Source organism: Manis javanica, chromosome 6 (assembly GCF_040802235.1).
Source record: "Manis javanica isolate MJ-LG chromosome 6, MJ_LKY, whole genome shotgun sequence".
NCBI lineage: Eukaryota > Metazoa > Chordata > Mammalia > Pholidota > Manidae > Manis > Manis javanica.
The window spans coordinates 20,453,231-20,475,314 of NC_133161.1; the positions used below are offsets into that span (position 1 = coordinate 20,453,231).

At 36.5% G+C, this 22,084-nt stretch overlaps 1 protein-coding gene and 1 long non-coding RNA gene across 11 annotated transcripts in view; one reads left to right on the top strand and one right to left on the bottom strand.

The window, feature by feature from the left end:
* MKLN1 (muskelin 1) overlaps nt 1–22,084 on the bottom strand; it is a 375,358-nt gene that overhangs the window by 243,966 nt on the left and 109,308 nt on the right. The window lies entirely within an intron of this gene.
* Nucleotides 1–22,084, top strand: part of LOC108385954 (uncharacterized) — a 95,658-nt gene that overhangs the window by 23,653 nt on the left and 49,921 nt on the right. The gene's annotated exons all lie outside the window — the stretch shown is intronic.

The window sequence follows — 22,084 nt, forward strand, 5'->3', positions numbered from 1 at the left end:
ATCCTAAGTAAGTAATTGTCATGTAATATGATGAATACTTTTTATAAGAACAAAATACTATGGGACCAGAAAGAAGGGAATGATTAACTCTATTGATGGGAGTTTCACCAAAAAGTTGCATTCAAGCTGGTCTTTAAGGACTCCAGGCAGAGAGAAGCAAAGTCAAGAGCATTTGGGGACCAAGAGAAATAGCTTTGCCTGAGTTGTTGCCAAGCCTACCACACCCTCAGCTCAGCCCTATTTTATCCACAAGGATCTGTTTTTATTCATTATCCTCATAGCTACTTTTAAGAGAGAAAGAGAATGCTGAATAGTACTTCCTGTTTTACATCAGAGGTTGACTTTTGACAAGTCTAATAATGACAAGTCCAAATAGCCATCCAATAATTAGTTAACAGACATTTTACCTTTCCTGAGCTTCTATCTCATTTCTGAAAACTGTGAGAGTGTGTTGTACAGCCGCATGAATAGCTCAGAGGAATGCAGGTGAGGAATGAGAGCACCCTCTGGTCTCATTGCCCCAAGCCAGGAACCATTTCTTCATGGCAAAGCCCTTGGAATGGGAACTATGGCTGAAGCCCTTTCTCTTCCCCCAGGCTGACCTTCAGATTACTCCTTCAGGAATAGCCCTGTCTGGGACACCGCCCAACTTCCCTCGCACGCCAACCCTGCTAGGCCTCTGAGACCAGAGCTGCACTGCTTGCGAGTAGGAGAAAACTCGGGAAAGCAGCCAGTGGGGGAGGAAAGACCAGCCTAAGCCCACCAAGGGGCAGAGGGTTCCCCATCCTCACCCAGTGGCTTCCACTGGAAAATGGGGAAGCTGGGAAATCAGATTTCAGCCTTAAAATACATATAACTTGTCCTTGTTTTCTCAAGAAGCCTTCACCTTCCAGACCTTGCCAGGAAGCCGGCGGCATTTTCTTGAAGCAGTAATAACAAGGACAGAGCGTTCTAGCCTGCTGGAGCCTGCTGGCTGGTCACTCTTTCCACTGCCTTTTGTTTTCATGCATCATTCCCTCACTTGCTTCTCAGATTCCTCAGGGCTTTGAAAAGCCACAAATGCTCTACACAGTGACACCACCCAGTAGGCTGGCAAACATCACTAACATGTACCCTGCCCTAAGTGATAGCATGTATGCAAGCCCTGACAACTGACACCAAATTGTACACCTGGTGAGGTGCAAGACAGCTTCTAAAAAGTAACTCTCCCCCCAGTAAGCCTAGCTGGTAAAGGTGGACTTTAGATTAAGTACCACCCAAAGAACTGGTAAATCACATATTCCTGTTTGATTTAAAATGTGTCTGCAAGGTACTTTGGGCAGTGGTACTTCTCTACCCTTTCCTCAAGGATCTAAATGCAGCCAACATAGTTGTTATCAGCAAAATGCTAGAGCACTCTCACTCTGCCAGTTCACATATCAGTATTAGATTGTATATGTACATACACAAGAGCAGAGGCTCTCAAAACACCTGTGGCCTGTTTCAAACCACATTCTGGAGCTACCCTACCATTGAAAATAGGACACAGATATGTGTTTTAAAAAGTTGATAGTGTTGATTAGAATGTGTGAAAGAGAAATTCTCATATATCTTAATGAGAGTAAAAATTAGTTCAGCTATTGTGGAGCGTAATCTGGAGAGCAATCTAGTGAAGTTGAGTATGTGTATATTTATTCTCTAGTAATTTCCATTTAGATAAACTCCCTAGAAGAATTCTCACACATGTGCCCAAGGAGGCACATCACAAGACATTAATTATATCATGATTTGAAATAGCAAAAAATTAGACATAATAAATATCCATCCACAGAACAGATTCTAGAATATTTATATGATGGGATCATATTGTAGCACTGTATAATATAATATTGTTATAATAAAAAATGGACTGGCTGTACAAGTACCACATGAATGAACCTCAAACACATGATGGGAAAACAAGTTTTGGAAAAATCTGTCTACTATATACATATTTAAACACTCAAAACATATATACTGTGTAGTAAAAATATAAAAAACATGGGAAGAATTCCCACCATCATCAAGAGATTAGTTACCTCTGGGGAAAGATGGAATGAAACAGCTTTCTTAACTAAAATTTTTTTTCTTTTTTAAAAATCTTAAGCAAATATGGCAAGCTGTTATAATTTATTAAATCTGGATACTGGATATAAGTCCCACCAGTGACTCTAAGAGTCATCCATAGCAGAAGGATCTTTTGAGATTTTTAGGACTCTCAAATACTAAAAATAAAAGTTTGTTAATGGGAATGCTCAGAAATGTGGCAGAATACAAGATCAATATAAAAAATCTATTGTGTATCTATACATTAGCAATGAGCAATCTGAAAATGAACTTCAGTGCAGTCCCTATCCAAATTCCAGCTTTTTTATTTTGCAGAAATTGACAGGCTGATTCTATAATTCATATAGAAATGCAACCCAGAATAGCTAAACATTTTTGAAAAAGAAGAAAAAAGTTGGAAGATGCACACTTTTCCAAATTCAAAACCTACAACAAAACTACAAGAATCAAGACACACAGCATAAGGATACACATATAGATCAGTGGAACAGAATCAATTGTCCAGCGATAAACCCTCACATTTATGGTCACCTGATTTTTTTGACAAGAGTTCCAAGACAATTCAATAGGGAATGAATAGATTTTTTTCCCCAATAAATGGTGCTGAGACAATGGGATATCCACATGAAAAAGAATGAAGTTGGACATACCTCAGACCATACAAATAAATTAACTCAAAATGGATTATAGACCTAAATATAACGGTTAAAACTATAAAACTCCTAGAAAAAACCATAGGAGTAAATCTTTATGACCTTGGTTTTGGCAATGGTTTCTTAGAAATGTCACCAAAAGCAGAAGAAACAAAACAATAGATAAATTGGACTTCAAAATTAAAAACTTTTGGGCTTCACAGGACACCACTAAGAAAGTAAAAGGAAACTCACAGAATGGGAGAAAACCTTTGTAAATCATGTATTTGGCAAGGAACTTATAACCAGAATATAAACCTATTCAACTCAATAATAAAATGACAACCCAGTTAAAAATGGGCAAGGAATTTGAATAAACATTCCTCCAAAGAATATATACATATTGGCAATATGTACAAGAAGCGATATTCAACATCATTAATCTAATCATTAGGAAAATGGAAGTCAAAGCCACAGTGAGATACCTCTTCATACCCACAAGGATGATTACAGTAAAAACAGGTAATAACAAGTGTGGGTAAGAATATATAGAGAGAAGTTGGAACACTCATATATTGCTGGTGGATATGTAAAATAATGCAGCCACTTTGGAAACAGTTTGGCAGTTTCACAAAATACTGAACACGGAGTTACCAGATTACTCAGCAGCCCCATTCCTGAGCATGTACTCAAAAGAAATGAAATCGTATCTCCTCGTGAAAACCTGTGCATGAATATTCATAGCAGCATTATTAAATCATTAAAAATCATTTATAAATGTAGACAATCTATGTCCATAAACTGATAAATGGATAAACAAAATGTGATAAATCCATACAATGGAATATTTTAAGCCATAAAAAGAATGAAGTACTGATAGATGCTACAATATGGGTGCACCTTGAAAACATTATGCTAAGAGAAAGAAGCTGTTCACAAAAGACCACATATAGGTAAGATCTTCAAGAGGTAATTAAATTAAAATGAGGTCTTTAGGGTTGGCTGTAATTTAATATTACAGCCTCATAAGAAGACTGGCAGCCTCTAAAAAAAAAGACTGGCAGCCTCAAAAGAAGAAGAAACTTGGATGCCCAGAGAGACACCAGGGCTGCACATGCACAGAGAAAAGACCATATGATGATACAGCAAGAATGTGGCCAGGTGCAAGCCTACAAGAGAGGCCCCAGGAGAAATCAAACCTGCTGACACCTTAATATTTACTGCTAGCCTCTAGCACTGTGAGAAAATCTCTATTGTTTAAGCCTTCAGGCTATGATATTTTGTTATGGCAGCTGTAGCCAACTAATACAGTGGTTCCTTTGAGTATGTAACAATGATGTGGTATATGAGAAAAGCCTATGCTTTGAATTACTGCATTTTGCAGAATGGCATTTTCTGATCACTTGTCATCAATTGTTAGAAACATGAGAACTGTCCAAAAGTTCAAGTACTGTGCAGTAGTTACCGTGCACAGGCACAGTAGACTTCTGGCCTTTGAGGATACCCTGTTCATCAACCTGAGAGAAAGTAAATACTTAGAAGAAGACCCTCAGGATTTTCATAAATTGGTAGAGAGTGATCCAGATGTGCTTAAAACCAGGGAAGATGTCATTAAAAATGATGTTTAATTACTGAGAACTTTTAATAACATGGGAAAATGATTATATTATAATAAGTAAAAAATTCAGCATGCAAATTTAACACATACGGATAAAATCACCGTATCTGTGTAACAATATGGATAGAAAAAAGACTGAATAGAAATACAAAGTTAAGATTAGTTATTCTTTGTGGTAAGAATGAAACTCACTTAGTATTTAGTACCCTTTTAGTATTTAGTACCTTTTTAACTCTCACAATAAACAGCCTTTATGAGCAACCAAGGCGATATTTTGGTCTCCATCTACCCACTCTTTTGTTTCATTTCTCACCTGGACCAGAACCCAGGATGGATTTGTAGGAAAAGAATGTTATCAATGGGAACTCCTCAGAGACCTGAAAAGGAAATAACTCCTGTTTAGAGCCAACTATGTGCCCAGCATGAAGAGAGGAGCTTTACATAACTTAGTTTATTTAATCCCCACAAACCCCTGAGTAGTTTACATTGTTTTCTCATTTCACCTAAACGGAAACTGAGGCTCACAAAGGTGAAATGTGTCCAAAATCTCACAGCTAATGAGGGCTCTGGGTCTCTCTGACTTCAAAGCCCAAGCACTTTCCACTGTGTGAGACATTATCTTTGGGTGCCACCAAGACACTTATCAGGGATCGAGGCAGCAATCTCAACTTTGTTAATACTTCATCCTAACCAACTGAGCTGTCAGTTAAGCAACATGAGGTGGGGGAGGAAAAGATGATACAACCTAAGAGCAATGAACAAGGTGATTGTAAAACTCCAGACCAAAGAACATCAAGAAATTAATTTTTCCCCAATCTCTTAGAGACTTTTGGACAAATGACCTTCCCTGCCCACCCCTAACTTATGTTCTGGTTTTCCCAGTTGTGAAATAACTCAATAACACTCAGTCCTCCTTAAGTTAAATCACATGTCATGCTTCTCTGAGATTGGCCTCAGCCCAGTTCTCCCTTTGCCCCCACACCTCACAAAAAACAAATGTATGTCATATTGCCTTGGGTAGCACATGGAGTAGAAATAGCAACAGTGAATAGTGAATCAGCTTAACAATATATGAAAACCAAAAGTGAACTGGTTCATTTCTGTTGAACAGAAAATGATACTAAAATGCCACCCATAGTGGCTGACCCTTTAAACAGACAAGCTGAAGAATGTTATCTGACCTCTGAAGGACAGTCAGCTGGCAGGCTGAACCACAGTTACTGAGAGGGCCGACAACTCCCCAGAAGCCAAGGGACCAGGCAACATTTCCAGGAGCTCAAACCATTGCTACTTCTCATTGTCCAAAAAAAGATCAGAAAGTGCAAGGGCATCCCACAAGCCACTAAGCACAATCTCAGTCATCTTCCAGGGAAATCTGATGCTGAAAAATGAACCTTTTCCAAAGTAGTAGTTCAAGCCTGATGAGGAATTACAGAGAAGACAGCCTTCATGGAAAATACCTTGCCTCCAAATCCCAAATGTCTTCATTAGGGAACTGAAAACATAGGCATAACCAGCTGGTCTCAACTGCTTTGAAGCACTGGAGTATGGTAGAAAGAGCAATGCTGAGGAACAAGAGACTAGCCTCCTAGTGCCCAGCTCTGTCAAGTTTTAGCTGGATGACCTTGGCAAAGGTACTTAGATGTCTTCTGGCTCTGAAATCCTGTCTTTCATCTTTGGGTTAACATCTTACATTTAAAGAAAATTACAGCAGGTTCTTGGGTGTTGTACTTCTCAGAGATCCTGTTATTCCAGTGATCATGCCTCTCCCCTTTTAATAATCTCCATTGGCTTTCCTTCTTCCACAAGATTAAACCTAAATTCCTCAACACGGCATTTAAGGCTGTTTGTGATCAGCCCATACCTCCCATCCAGCCACCCTTCCTTCCCACCAATCACGTATTTTATATTCTGGTAATCCTGGACTATATGTACTCCCCCATAATAAAAAAATTAAATTCTTGATACAACATCAAGTATTTATTGAGCATGTTCTCCATGTTAGACCCATCGGTAAACCTTCGCACATTCTGTTCACTATGCTTGGACTGCCTTGTATTAACTAAGATAGAGCTCTGCTGTAATATATGCAAACTATATAATATTAGTAGATTAACGCAGTAGGAGATTATTTCTAGTTATGTAACAGTTCAATGTGGCAAGCAGCCTTCCACCTAGGGTCCTTCTTTTTGCAGCTTTGCCATCCTCTAAGCTTCAGAGTTCTTTACTTCCAGATCCAACAGCTAGGAAAGAGAAAGAAGAAAAGGCACAGCTATTTCTTAGCCTAGTCCAGAAATGATGCACATCACCTCTACTCACATCCCATTGATGAGAACTGGTTACCTGGCCCCATTTAGATGTATAGGATATTGGTAATTGGTTGGACCATTTACGAGAAAAACTTCATACTGTGGAAGGAGAGCACATGTCTTTAATGGTCAGCCAGCCATCTCATGCCCTTCCTTGACTTGTCTAATTAGCAAAGGCTTTTTCACCCTTCAAACCTCAGTCCAAATGCTACCTCCTTTGTGAAGTCTTCCCTCACCTACATAGGCAGATTTAGGTCTTCCTTTTTCTATGCCTCACTGCACTTTTCACATTTCTCCTTTATGACAATTATAACATACTATTAGGTTTACATGCCAATTTACTCAACTGGACTATGACCCTTACAGGCAGGGAACTTGTCTTTTCATTTTTGTATTTGGAAATCTTAGCATAGTGCTTGGTAAATAGTAGTTTTATAATGATATATAATGAATTAATATTATCAGTGAATAAGAGAATGAATGAATGATTACCCTAAAGAAAAATATAAACTGGTTTTTACAGAGAAACAAAGACCTCAGTTAATTAAAAAAAAACTATTGGCGATTCAAGGTTATCCAAAGTGCTAAAAAGATAATAAGCTTCCCATACAAATGTTACAATTATAGTTAATATTATGCATTTTTGTTTGTTTGGAATCTGTTTCTCCCATAAACCCCATAGGGGCCTTATATGTTTTGTTCTTTGCTCTGACTTTAACACCTATCATACTGGCACATAGCAATACTTGATATATATTTCAGAACAAATGACTGGATAAAGAAATGAATAAATACATGAATGAAGACTGCACCCTTAATCTCATGAGCCATATAATAAATGCATGGCTTGATTATAAGAGGAAAGCATGCATGGGGCAGTGAAAACTTACTAGCATACAACTGGAAAAGCAGAACACAGTGCACAGCAGGATCTTACCATCATTATCTTGTCTAGTCCATGTCATTATCCTCTTTATATAAGATGAACAAACATTATTGGAGGAAGCCAAAATCTCAATGCAAATAGTAGCCTGTGAGTAAATGAGGACAAATGGATGTCTCTAAAATGGTTGCACTATGAAATAGCCTTTGTAAATTGGTTAATGCAAAAAACAGGAAGCAAGAGTACAGATAATTATGGAGTCGTGACAACTGTGAAAAATATACTGATTGAGAAAAGACAAAAACATATTTTTCATAGTTTTTGAAGAGGTGTAGGGACAGTTTCTTAAATGTTTATAAACACATTTAATCTCCTCATAGATCCCACATGAATGACAAAGTTTGGTTTAGATATTACATATGGTTTCTGGTGGATTACTTGCCAGACTTTGTCATGGGAACCATATGACAAGAAGAGCAAGGTGCCAGTATAGGAGCAACTTCTAATGAGAGTCACTGCACAGGCTTGGTCCAGGCATCTTGAAGCTCTGCAAAGTCCTAAATAGAAATGAGTAAGTTCACTGTGTGGACTGATTTGTGGTAGTAACAAGGTTGATACTGATGTTGACAGATGGACTTACTCCAGAAACTGATGAAGATGTTAATGATAGATCTAGGCATTACGTGGCCAGAAAATAGGACAGTACATTTATTTTTGAACACCTTTGATGATACACAGGAACAAAATTACCAGCCTGCATTGAGGAGCTGTCTTGTCTCCCCTGTGGCAGAAACTCCTGTGTGCCAGGCACCCAGCTAGACTATACTTCCCAGGCTCTCTTGAACTTGGGGAAAGCCATGTGACTGAGTTTTGTCCAATAGAATGTAGATGGAAGTGATAAGTGCCAGTTCCAGGACTGGCCCATAAAAAGCTTCCTGTGCAGTGCTCAGCAGGCCCTTTCCCCACCCACTGGCTGAATGGAGAGGATTCTGAGAACCTAAGGAAGACAGAGCCACAAGTGAAAGAATCCCATGTTCCTGAATTACTGCATAGGAGATTGACTACCATGTTCATACACCTCTACCCCTACTAATCTATACTGGCCTGTGACAAGAACAATAAATTTTAATAGGGTCAAACTATTGAGATTTTGAAATAATTTGTTACAGCAATTAACCTAAACTGATTAATTCAATCTTATTTCCAACTTTCCTCCTGGTTGCAAGTATCATAAATTTTTAGTCAGAAGATCAAGATAAAATAAGGTGGTACCAGAGACCATGCTCAACATCAGGGAATAATTGCATGTACAGGATTCTGTAGTTATTCTTAAGCATTAGAAATTCCTACAAAGCTGAAGCCATGCATGTTAGCCTCTGCTTATCTAACCAGTCCCCTCTGGACATTTTAGTACTCTTGGGAGAACAGTGAATAACCATTTCCAAACTAGTTCATATTAAACCCCCAGCATAGCCTATTCTGTTTAATATGTTTAGGGTCTAGTCAGATGATACCATGTTTAACCTGTCTTGCTTTTGCTTGTTTTTTTGCTAAATGTAATGAGTAAGAAGAGGAAAAAATTAATTGGTCAGTCATTTTGTGTTTGGAGATATATTACTTAAATAATTTGGTTTGGTTGAGCATAGTAATAATGGACAATTACAGGCCACTAGGCACTGGAGCAAAAAATAAGATCTTTGGGTGCTTGCCTGAAAGATGTTATTGGGAAACTTGTTTACTTACCAGACTTTGAAAGCTAAATCCTTCTTCAAGTAGCCTCCGGGTGTTAAGGACAATAAATAAGGATGTGCTGATTGAAAACATTTAAAAAACAACTTGTTACAGCCTTTAAAATAACAAGGGATTAATCCAGTTTGAAGAAGAATATTCCAAATTCATTTGGCCTGCCCAACAGAAACACCAAGCTTAAAAACTGGATTCAACAGGTCATCTCTGTAAAGATGCTCCACCAAATGGAATTTAGCAGGGATCTGGGACAAGGTCTCTAGAAAATGCTAGAGAGCCTCTGGCTGTTAGCTGTGAATGTGAGCCCATTAATGGAAAGGGGGCAATTGCTATCTTGGTAGTGCCTAAAGAAAGGGATTGAACTGGGAAATTGTCAGGACCCTAGGGTAAGAAGAAGTAAAAATTTTAGGAGAAAGTCATTTTTCAAAGAGTCCCTGTGGGGCTGAAATGGAAAAAGCAGACTTGAGACAGTATTTCTTTCTTCAGAAAAAATTCAATTGTCTCATTTTCAAGGGGTGCAAACTAAGCTATGATGAACCTCTAGCTTTGTTCATCTCTTCCATGAACCTCATTTTTTATCCCTTTTCCCAAGGCTCTCCATTCCTTTTTCTTCCCACCTAAAATCTCCAATCTCCATAAGCAGGTAGGTAGCCAGGAGCAGACCTGGTACTTCTTGAAGCTCATCACCAGAGCTATGTCAGAATCACATAGGAATCCAGCAGAGGAACTGGTGGGCTTAAGGAAATATTGCTAAGGATGTTTAGGGAACTGAGTATCTCCCTCAAGATAGGATCTATTTATCAACACACAGGATGTGTGACCTCCTCATACATCTACTCAGAACCCTCAAGACTTGACAGGAGTTCTTAAGGGGGGACTGGTGTGACTATTTAGAGCTATGTTATGTGACTGCTTCCCAATCTCTCCTGTCAATGATCAGATTTATTTTTTCCCCCTAAGAGCTATATGCTTTGAAAGATTTTTACCTACTAATTAAATCACACTTATAAAGAAAACACATTAAGTTTTTATTAGATATTTAGGTATTGTAATGATGAATGCTTTATACACATTACCTAAAATCCTCAAGTAGTCTGCAAAATAGAAATTATTAGCACCATTTTACAGATGAGTTAATTGAAGTTCAAAGATGTTAAATAAATAGCCCAAGTCTTATTGCTAGAAACTAAATTCTGATTGTCCTCTCTTCCACACCCACATTGTTTCCAATATACTCTCTCAACGCTGTAGACAACATATACAACCAACCAGAACTTCCTAGTATGAAGATAAAGTCTTCACAGTGGGTTAGTGTGGCATAATCGCCCCCATCTTCCAGCCCCCAACTCCACGCAAAAAGGAAAGAAGCTTTCCATTATTTAGTCAAGCTACTTAGGCTTTTTTGAAGTAAATACACAATGTCTTCTAGGCTTTTTTGAAGTACTTGGACATGGTTCAAGTAATTCCATTACTATCCTTATAGAACTCCATGATTCTAGAGAACCCAGTTTGGAAACTAGAGCTGGCAGGGGAGAATAAATTGTTGGACAATGGGAGTTCAGAACACAGATTCAGGCACACACCTCCTCCTCTGGAATTTTCCCACTCCTTTGATTTCTTTTGAGTATTCAGTGACATACTATCAGCTGATGTGAAGCAGGAAATCCTTCAGGAACACAAAATTGGGAATAGGGGGAGTGGTCGAAACATGCTAGTTTAGGATAATGAGTGGCAAAAGAAGGGAAGATGAATAAAGAGGGGAGGAGGAAGAGGGGCAAAAGAGACAAGCAGAAGAAGAAGGAAGAGAAAAGAAGATGGGGACATATGTAAAGAGGAAAAGACAAAGAGAAAAGCAAAGAGAAAAGTTGACCCTTTATACTCTTTGGTCTTATAAACTACTGGTGGGATCTTCATCACCAAATGTTTATCTCCAATAGAGGTGATAGACAAGTGTTGCTAGATCTGCTGGGAGTGACCTTCACTATCTCCCTCACCCAAACGGTAACTTTGAAGCCAGAATCTTTAAAAATTATAGAATAAATGGAGAAAAAATTACTAGTCCCAGTTAGGAAATCAAAATTGTTAGTCCAATATCCTAAGGTTAAGTTCTGTCCTGCTATGTGGAAAACTCACAGTGACTCCCCTATCTTTGTGCTGGCTGAAAAACAGAACAGTAAAAACAAACACAAAAAATAAACAAGTGATAATAACCAAAAACACACTCTGGGTATCCAGAAATACAGGGCAACCTTGAGCACATTTCAATTGACATGGGTATTTAACTGCTGCAAAATAAAAGTGTTTATTGGGACATTAAAAATAACTCATTTTCCTTAGAAACCCAAATTCTTAGTTTTAATAATGAAATCCTTTAACCTTGTTAGTTATATTTACTTTTATAATATAGTAGCTAAAAAATAAGAGGTAAACATCAAAGAGAACAGATGCATAACTTTTTCCTTACTCTTAAGATTTAAACAGTGCTCAAGAAACATCTAAAGACCTGTCTATTCTGCATCCAACTAAAATGCCATAAAATATTGTTCTGTAGCTGAATTCTTTACGTGTTCTGTCTTTAATAAGTGTTGGCAAAAAGATCGTATTGATGGTTAAATTCTGGCTAATGACCAATTTCAGAGCACCTACCCTCTAATAGACCCAGAGAAAAAGTAGTCTCTACTAGAATGCATAGTCTAGAAATTTCTGCCATGATTGACCACCCTCAGAGATAAACTTGAACTCCTACATATTAAGAGGATAAAGTCTCAGTCTTAATCCTCTTATCCTTTATACAGGGTAAAGGCTGTCTCCTAGGTGCCAAGCAACAACTCAGAGCCCCTTTATCTGAACATTCAAAGTAGGGATAATCATTTTAAAGCAGTGCAAGTAGTCAAGTCCCCGTTTTTAATAGTCCATTTTTTAACAGGCTGTCATCACTTTAACACAGCAATCAATGTTGGCCTCACCAATAATGGAAAACCAGACATTATGTATAGCCTAATATGATCCAGCAGGAAGTACACAGCATGAAGAATTCTTACCAAAATGTTTGACCTAATTCTAATCAAGCCTTTAAATCTAAATTCGAGCTTACAAGAAATACAGAGGACAGAAGAACAAGTTTAACAACACCATGAGAAAACAATCACACGAATCCAGAATGTGGGACATTAGCCCCAGAATCATCAGGAAGTGAATGTCATGAAAATAAAATGTATGCAGGTGTGGCGTGAGAAAACAAAAGTTCTAGACTAGGAGTCTTAAGAAACAACCACCAAATGAAACATGTGGATCTTGCTTAAACATCTTTAAAAGACATTCTGGGGTGAGGGAGAAATGAGTTATTCTTAAATGGTATGTAGTTTGGGATAGTGAAAAAGTATGCGAAATAGTGGTGGGGTTTGCACAACACTGTGAATGTGCTTAATGCCACTGAATCGTGTACTCATAAATGGTAAAAATGGTAAAGTTTGCATTATGTGTATTTTACCACACAATTAAAAAGACATTTTGGGAACAAATGGGGAATATTTCAATGTGGATGGTTATTAAATACTATTGAAAAATTCTGTGAATCTTTTTTAATGTGTTAATGGAATTATGTTTACCTGACAAAGATGTGTTTATTATTTAGAGATGAATGTTGAGGTATTTGGGGATGAAATAAATATATGTTTCTATAATTTGCTTTAAATTACTTCAGAAAAAAAAAGGGAAAACAAGAAATATCTGGCAAAATATTAGCTGTTGTTTGATCTAGGTGATAGACATTGTATGTTCATTATACTATTTTGATACCTTTTCTGTATGTACTAGAATTTTGAAAAGGAGAGGAGAACCATGGACAAATCTCCTCTGACTACAACACAAACTGTGATTGGAGTTCTGAATTAGAAATGTGAATTACCCTAAGGCCATGCTCTCTGGAAGGCCAGACTTTCCAGGGAGTGGGATGGTGGGTGGCACAGGATGTGTTGGAGGTCACGTAAGTCTTAAGAGAGGCGTTACATATAAAAAAGCAGCAAAAAAGTTCAAAAGAGTGAAGAATAAGTTTCAACTCAAAACCAGAGAGCAGGAAGTCTGCACAGAGAATCGTTGCTCTCAGCTATAACTGGCTCTCTAACTACCCCCACATCCTCCCTTGGGATTTGGGCTGCTTAATCGCAGTGAAAGGTCAGACTGTTGCATTTCTGGGAGCTAAACAGAGAGGGAAAAGACTGTTTTCATCAAAAGCACCCTGTAGATCATTCCCCTTTACAAATCAATGCACCAGAAAATGAGTCAGTAGGTTGTGTGTCCTCTGGAGTGTTATGAAGTTCATCTCCATCCTTATTCTTCTTCATGAATAGAACTTTAGTGTATCCTGATGAGAAGAGCATTCGGAAGAGAAGGGAAGAGGGCTCTGAAAAAAATAACCACACAAATCACTAATAAAGTAAAGCTCTGGGACTGCAAAAGGATGGCTTCTCCTGCCCCAAATATCTGATGACATCTGCAAAGTACTTCATTTATACCAATAACTGTAACCTTGCTGTAAAACACAAATTACTTTAATAATTCTGCAGTTTCCTTCCAGGTTAAAATCTTACTTGGAAATCTTGACAGGAGCAACTTCCAGTTTGCAAGGAATTGTAAAGCATTTTTATTCACTGAGGCATTCTACTTACGTTAGGTTTTATCCTGTCTTGCTACATGCATTTTGTTTCTCTGTCAGGAATTTTCCTCTTACTGAAAAGCATCTAGAACAGGAACAGCCACTTTGTCTGTGTCCTCTCCTTCTACTCTCTGATTGCAGTCTTAGGGCCACATTTACACTGAGCAGGGTCAATGGGCTTCCCTTCCCTTTCCCTCCCCTACCTCTTCCCTTTTCTCCCTACCCATCTTCCCACCTCCACGCCCCCTCTTCCCTTCCCTCTCCTTTCTTCCATTTCTTCTAGGTGGCCTCAGTGTTAGGAGGGCATTTCTTCCTCACGTGATGAAGCCCAGCCATTTAATTCTCTCTTCTCCCAAATACTCCATTGCTCTCCTACCATCACACCCAGCATAGAGTGATAAAATTGCAGGATTCAGGTTTGGGCTTAGGGTAAGGAAGAATACCCCCCTAAGTCTTGTATCTTGGCTATGAGATCTAGGCCAGTTTGCTAGAACGCTCTGCATTGGCATTTTATGTACAAACTTAATTAGGAAATATTACATTATCATTGGTTCTGTACCCTCAGGGGAAAGAGTGGAACCTGGGCTAAGCCTGAATTTAAGCATTCCTAGATCAGTTGACTTAACAGTACTCTGTCTAGCTATCCTCCATCTATCTATCTATTTATCTATCAATCTATCTATCTATCTGTCTATATCTAACAGTTTTGTTGAGATACACATCACATACCATACAATTCACCCATTTAAAGGGTACAGCTCACCATTTTTTAGTATATTCACAGAGTTGTGCAAACATAACCACAATCAATTTTAGAATACTTTATCACTTCTAAAAAGAAACCTTGTACCCATTAGCCATCACTCCCCATTTCCTTCTAACATCCTCCATCAAACCTCAGCAATTAGACAATTTCTACTCCATTTTCTGTCTCATAGATTTGATTTTCTGGGCATTTCAGATAAATAGAGTCAGTCTTTTGTGACTGGCTTCTTTCAAGTACCATATGTTTTCAAGGTTTATCCATGTTGTACTACTTCATTCTTATTGCCAAATTAAATCCATTGTATGGATATACCACATTTTATTCAAACATCCATTAGCTGATAAATATTTGGGTTGTTTCTAAATTTTGGCTACTATGAACAATGCTGCCTTGACCATTCATGTACAGATTTTGTGTAGACGTGTTTTCATATCTTTTGGTTGTATATCCAGGAGTGGAATTGCTGGGTTATATGGTAACTCTGTTTCATCTTTTGAGGAACTGCCAGACATATTTCTAAAGTGGTGTACCATTTTACATTCCCACTAACACTGAATGAAGATTCCAATCTCTCCACATCCTCACCAACCCTTGTTACTGTCTTACTACAGCCATTGTAGGGGTTATGCATGGTATTTCATTTTGGTTTTGATTTGCATTTCCCTGATAGCTAGTGATGTGAGCATTTTTCATATGCTTTTTGGCCTTTTGTCCATCTTCCTTGAAGGAATGTCTATAAAAACTCTGTCTCTTCTCAAATTGGGTTGTGTTTTTGTTATTGAGTTGTAAGAGTTATTTATGTATTCTAGATACAAGTCTCTTATCAAATATAGTATTTACAGATTTTTTTCCCCACAGTCTATAGTTTGCATTTTCACTTTCTTAGTGGTATCCTTTGAAGCATGAGCATTTAAATTTTATGTATTTTAAAAGTTTTTAACTCATATTTAGGTCAGTGGTCCATCCTGAGTTAATATTTGTGTATAATGTAAGGAAGAGGTCTATATTCATTGTTTTGTATGTGGCTCCAATTGACCCACCATCATTTATTGAAAAGATTATTTTTTCCCCATTGAATTGTCTTGGCATCCTTGTCAAAAATAAATCTAACATTAATGTGAGGATTTAATGGACTGCATTCCATTTCACTAATCTAAATGTATATCCTAATGCTAGTACTGCACTGTCTTGATTACTGCACTCCAGCTTTACTCTCTTTTCGATATTTTTTTTTTTTTGCTATTTTGGGTTGTATTTCTCTATGAATTTAGAATCGGCTTGTTAATTTCTGAGGAAAGCAAAAACAACCCAGGTAGGATTTTGATAGGCATTATGTTTAATCTCTAAGTCAGTTTTTGTAGTATTGCCATTTTAACAATATTAAGTCTTCTGATTCACGAATGCAGAATATACCATTTCTGTAGGTCTTTTTAAATTTTTCAACAGCGTTTTGCAGTTTTCAGACTAAAAGTGTTACACTCCTTTTATGAAATTTATTCCCAAATATTTTATTCTTTTGGTGCCATTTTAAATGGAATTGTTTTCTTATTTTGAGGGGAAATTATTTGTAGCTAGTGAATAGAAAGAAAATTGATTTTTATATACTGATCTGGTACCTTTCAACCTTGCTAAACTTTTTTATTAGTCTTAATAGTTTTTTAGTGGCTTCCTGAAGATTTTTTATCTACAAGATCATGTCATCTACAAATAGAGGTACTTTTTCTCCTTCCTTTCCACTCTGGATGGCTTCTATTTCAATTTCTTGCCAAATTAACCTGGATAGAACCTTTAGTACATGATTGAATAAAAGTGGCAAGAGCAGACATACTTGTCCTGTTCTTGATCTTAAGGAGAAAAAACTTTAGTCTTTTACTGTTAAATGTGAGCTTGCTTTAGATATCTTATAGGTGCCCTTTATCAGGTTAAGGAAGTTCCATTCTGGTCCCAATTTATTGAGTGTTTTTATCATTAATGGATGTTAATTTGTCAGACGCTCTTTTTCTGCATCTATTGAGATAATCATTTGGTTTTTATCCTTTATTTTATTGATATGGTGCATTGCATTAATTGATTTGGGGGCATAAAACCAACTTTGCATGATCATTATGTATCTTTTTTTTTAATTTTTAAGAAATGCTTAGAAAAGACACATAATATAAAATTTACCATCATAAGCATTTTTAAGTATATGGTTTAGTGGTATTAAATACATCCATAATGTTGTGTAACCATCACCACAGTCCATTTCTATAACTCTCTTCATCTTGCAAAACTGAAACTTTATATCCATTAATCAATACCTCCCTATTTCTCCTTCCTCCCATCCTTTGGCAACCACCATTTCACTTTCTGTCTCTATGATTTTGACTACTGTAGGTACCTCATATGAAGGAATCATGTCATATTTGCCTTTTATGTCCACTTTATTCACTTAACATAATATCCTCAAGATTCATCCATGTTGTAGCATTTTGCAGAATTTCCTTCCTTTTTAAGGCTGAATAACATTCCATTGTATGTATGTGTGTGATTACCACTTATGTATTAATATGTATATATACTATATATATAACAGTTATATATTCATCCATTCATCTATTGATGAACACTCGAGTTGCTTAGTTATTAGGAATAATGCTGCTATGAACATGGGTGTACAAATATCTCTTTGAGACCGTGCTTCCAATACTTTTGGGTATATATCCAGAAAAGGAATTTATGGATCATGTGGTAATTCTATTTTTAACTTTTTGAGGAACTGCTATACTGTTTTCCATAGCAACTACACCATTTTACATTCCCACCAACAGTGCAGAATAGTTCCAGCTTCCCTACATCTTTGCCAACACTGTTTTCTGTTTTTTGAAAAGAGCCATCCTAATGGGTTGGATGTGGTATCTCATTGTAGTTTGGGTTTGTATTTCCCTAATGACTGGGGATGTGGAACATCTTTTAATGTACTTATTGGTCATTTGTATATCTTCTTTTGAGAAATGTCTGTTTAAAAGTCTTTTGCCCATTTTTGAATTGTCTTTTTGTTGTTTTTACAGTTTTAAGAATTCTCTATACATTCTGTATATTGATACCTCATCAGATATATGTTTTGCAAATATGTTCTCCTATTCTGTGTGTGGCCTTTTTACTCTATTGATAGTGTCTTTTGGTACATAAAATTTTTAATTTCATGAAGTTCAACTTAATCTAATTTTTCTTTTGTGTTGTGCCTTTAATATCATATCCAAGAAATCATCAGTTCCAATTTTATGAAGCTTTTATCCTATGTTTTCTTCTAAGAGTGTATAGTCATTTTTCTTTATTGCTGGATTCATATTACTAGTATAATGTTGAGTTTTTTTTCATCTATATTCATAAAAGATAATGTTCCGTACTTTTCTTGTGATGTCTGATTTTGGTTTCAGGGTAATATTGGCCTCAAATAATGAGCTGAGAAGTGTTCCCTCCTCTTCTTTTTTGGAAGAGTTTGTGAATAATCTGTATTTAAATTTTTGTAAAATGTTGGTAAAATTCAACAGTAAGTCATCTGGGTCTTTCCATTGTGGGAAGTTTTCAATTCCTAACTCAATAACTTTATTTGTTACGGTTTTATTATGATTTTTCTGTTCTTCTTAAGTCAGTTTTGGTAATTTTAGTCTTTCCATTTCATCTAAGAGAATTGGTCCATTTCATCTAAGTTACCTAATTTGTTGGCAGACAGTTGTACATTGTATTCCCTTTCTTTAGTATAATCCTTTTTATTTTTGAGGATTGATAGTTATGTCCCCTCTTTCATTCCTAAATTTAGTAATTTTGTTTCTAGATCAGTCTAGCTAAAGTTTTATTAATTTTGTTGGTCTTTTTAAAGAATAAACTTTTGGTGTTATTAATTTTTCTATTGATCTTTTACCCTCTGTCTCATTAATTTCTACTCTAATCTTTACTATTTCTGTCTATGTGCTTGATTTGGGTTTAGTTTGCTCTTTTCTAGTTTCTTAAAGTGGAAAGATAGGTTATTGAGTTGAGATCTTTTTCTGTTCTTTTTTCAATATAATATGTATAGCTTTAAATTTCTCTCTAAGCACTGCTTAAGTACATTCCATAAGTTTTAGTACATTTTCCTTCCATTTCATTCATCTTAAAGTATTTTCTAGTTTCCCTTGTAACATTTTCTTTGACCTATTGGTTATTTAGGATATATTGTTTAATTTTCACATATTTGTGAATTTACCAAATTTTTTTGTCTTATTGACTCTAATTTCTTTCCATTGAGGTCAGAAGTTATGTTTTGTATATAATTTCAAATCTTTTAAATTTATTGGGGTTTGTTTTATCATCTTGAATACAGTCTATTCTGAAGAATAACCCATATTCACCTGAGAAGAACGTGTATTCTGTTGTTAGTGTTTGGGGTATGTTATATATGTCTGTTAGGTCTAGTTGGTTTATAGTTTTGTTGCAAACAGATTATAATGCATCATTATAATTATTACTTAATACGATTTTATGTCTTTTGAAGAAACTAAGAAGGAAAGCAAGTAGATATTTAGAGTTTGTTCTATCACTCTTCTTATTTATCATTTCTAATTATCTTCACTTGTTCCTGTGGATTTGAGTTACCTTCTCATAATTAATTTATACTGTAATATAGCTTTGTTCCCACCCACCTCTTATGTGCTGTCATTATCAAAAATATTCTTTTATACAGTTGATTTTTAAATCATTGAAGAGAAGAAAGGAGAAGAAAAATACATTTTTATGCTTTCTTTTATAACTACATAATTACATTTAGCAATGCTCTTTGTTTTTTGTGTGTGAATTTGATTTATTGATAGGATCACTTGCATTCTGCCTGAAGAACCTCCTTGTTTCTTGTAACTCTGGTCACCTAGCAATGAAGTCTCTCAAATTTTATTTATCTGGGAATGTCTCTATTTCACTTTCATTTTTGAGAAAGAATTTTACTGAATAAAAAATTCTTAGTTGACAGGATCCCCTCCCTCCACCCACTAGCACTTTGACTGTGCCATCTCATTGCCTTCTCTCCTCCATTGTTTCTAGTGGGAAGTCAGCTGGTATTCTTATTTGGGTTCCTTTATATGTGATAAGTTGTTTTTTTCTTTACTGTTTTCAAGATTTTCTCCTTTTGTTATCTCTTTCAACAATTTTACTATGATGTGTCTGGATGGAGATCTCTATGTGTTTATTGTAAATCAGGCTTGTCACTCCAAGAGAAGAGTGTTGCTGTCCCCACCCCTAGTTCAAGAGCATTCTCACTGGGTAGGGCCGTAGTCTCTGGTTATCTTGGCTTTCATCTCCCTTTGTGAAACAAATTTAAATAGTTGTCTTAAAATTAATTTTCAATAGTCATGGTTGTTTTGTCGAAGAGTGGGTCTGTGAAGCTCCACACATCATCATTTTAGAAATCATCCCCAATAGGATCTTAATAGCAAACGTTTTCTTGACTGTAACATTTTTCTGAACTTCTGTTCAGGATTTGGGTTCCATGGAAAATAAGAACAATATGAAGACTAAATTGGAGGTGAATTTGGAGATAAAGGTAGTGATAGATCACTCCTGGCCAAATGAAAACTTTATAGAGAGGCTCTGAGAACCATCTCCCTTGTGTATTCTAAGCACAAAGTTTCATCAGATACTGATAAATATAAACCACTAAATCAGGAAAACAAGTTATAGTTCTTCGCCCTCTTTCAGGTTTTCTGCTTGATACTGAGTAGCCAGTCAACCTCCTCTGAGCTCTAGTTCCAAGAATAGTTATATTAAAGTATTTGTCTTGCTACTCGTCCCTAAATCAGGGCATGTGGTTTAGATTGTGCTTGTGGTGGAGTGATTTTCACTAAACCTTTCCCATTCCTTTTCCCTCCTTCTGCTTTTGTGCTTGACATAATGCATCTGGGAAGTACCTGTCTGGACTTTAAGAGTTACTGCTACTTTGGATATATGAACTCCAAACTGAGCCTTAGCCTATAAGCGTCATGTTCTAAACCCTTAAATTTGTTGGATGAGGAAACAAAATTACAAAGCTTATCCCTACCCTCACTGAATGTTTTAATTTTTGAAAGAAAAGGAAGTGGGACACTTGGACTCTTTGGCTCTCATCTTCTGATTGTAGTCTACTGTTCTAGGCCAGAATTGGTCTCATCCTCCCCAAGCACTATTGTTTTTGGTTACTTAAAATGAAGTTGGTTCTTAGACAATTCATCTGACAATTATGCCCAATTATCTTTGAAACAAAGTTTGCCTCCAGTAGGCTCTTTATGAGGGCCTATGGCCTTGACTGAATTTTTACTGACTTCTTAATAAGCAATGCCACAAACCATTTGAATACCTTAGAGATTAAGATTAATAAATCTCACCAGTCATTGAGATCGTTAAAATCAGTCTCCCTCCAGAGATTAAGTTTAATACACTCACCCACAGGATGAGGTCTCTTTGGTCAAAAAACTCCAAGTCTGAACTGAGAGTGACTGACCAAACCAAGATTAACATAGTTCTCTTATTTGCAGCAGCCAAACCATTGTCCTAACTGATAGGCAGAGCTTTCACAGTGCAATAAAAATGTTTAAAACATTTGGGGCCCAATAAGGAATTACTGCTTAATGATTATAGAGTTTTTGTTTTGGGTGATGGTATATTTTTGGAAATAGATAGTAGTGATGGTTATACAAGATTATGAATATACTTAATACCACTAAATTTACATTTTAAAATAGTCAAAATGGTAAACATGTTATATATATTTTACCACACACACATACAAAAACACTTGGGGCCCCAGTGTTGCTGGCTCTCTGTCCAGAATATTCCTCAGATTGTCTTATAATAACATCTAATCTGAGGCTTTGCCTGCATCTGAGTTTCCTGAAGATCTCCAAAAGATTCCTGTGTATTACTGCAATCAGCATGGCAAACGGAAGAAAAAAATGTAACTTCTCATATCTCTGCTTGTTTTCCCAGAAACTTGGAAATAATATCTAAAGTATAATAATGATATATTATACAAATATATAATATATAATAATAATAGAGTCCAGGGACGCAGAAGGGCTTAAGATGGGTATATATACATTTGGCATTCACCTGTTGGCATCCACTTTCCTGTGCCTTCATTAAGTGGTACCTGAAATAACTAGCAGGATCATTAAGTGATTTACCCTAATCCTTTAAATTGTTAGACTTAATCTAGAATTATGATGATATAACCCCAATTAATTGCCAGTAGTTTTTTACATCCTTATCTGATTGACTATATCTTTTTACTGTTTATCTGTTAGCTCACCACAGCCCTGTGACCCAGGGCTCTGGAATGGATCAGCCCTCTACTCACTCCCTCCTGTGCATACCACATCTCCATGGAAACAGCTTGTCAGGCCCTG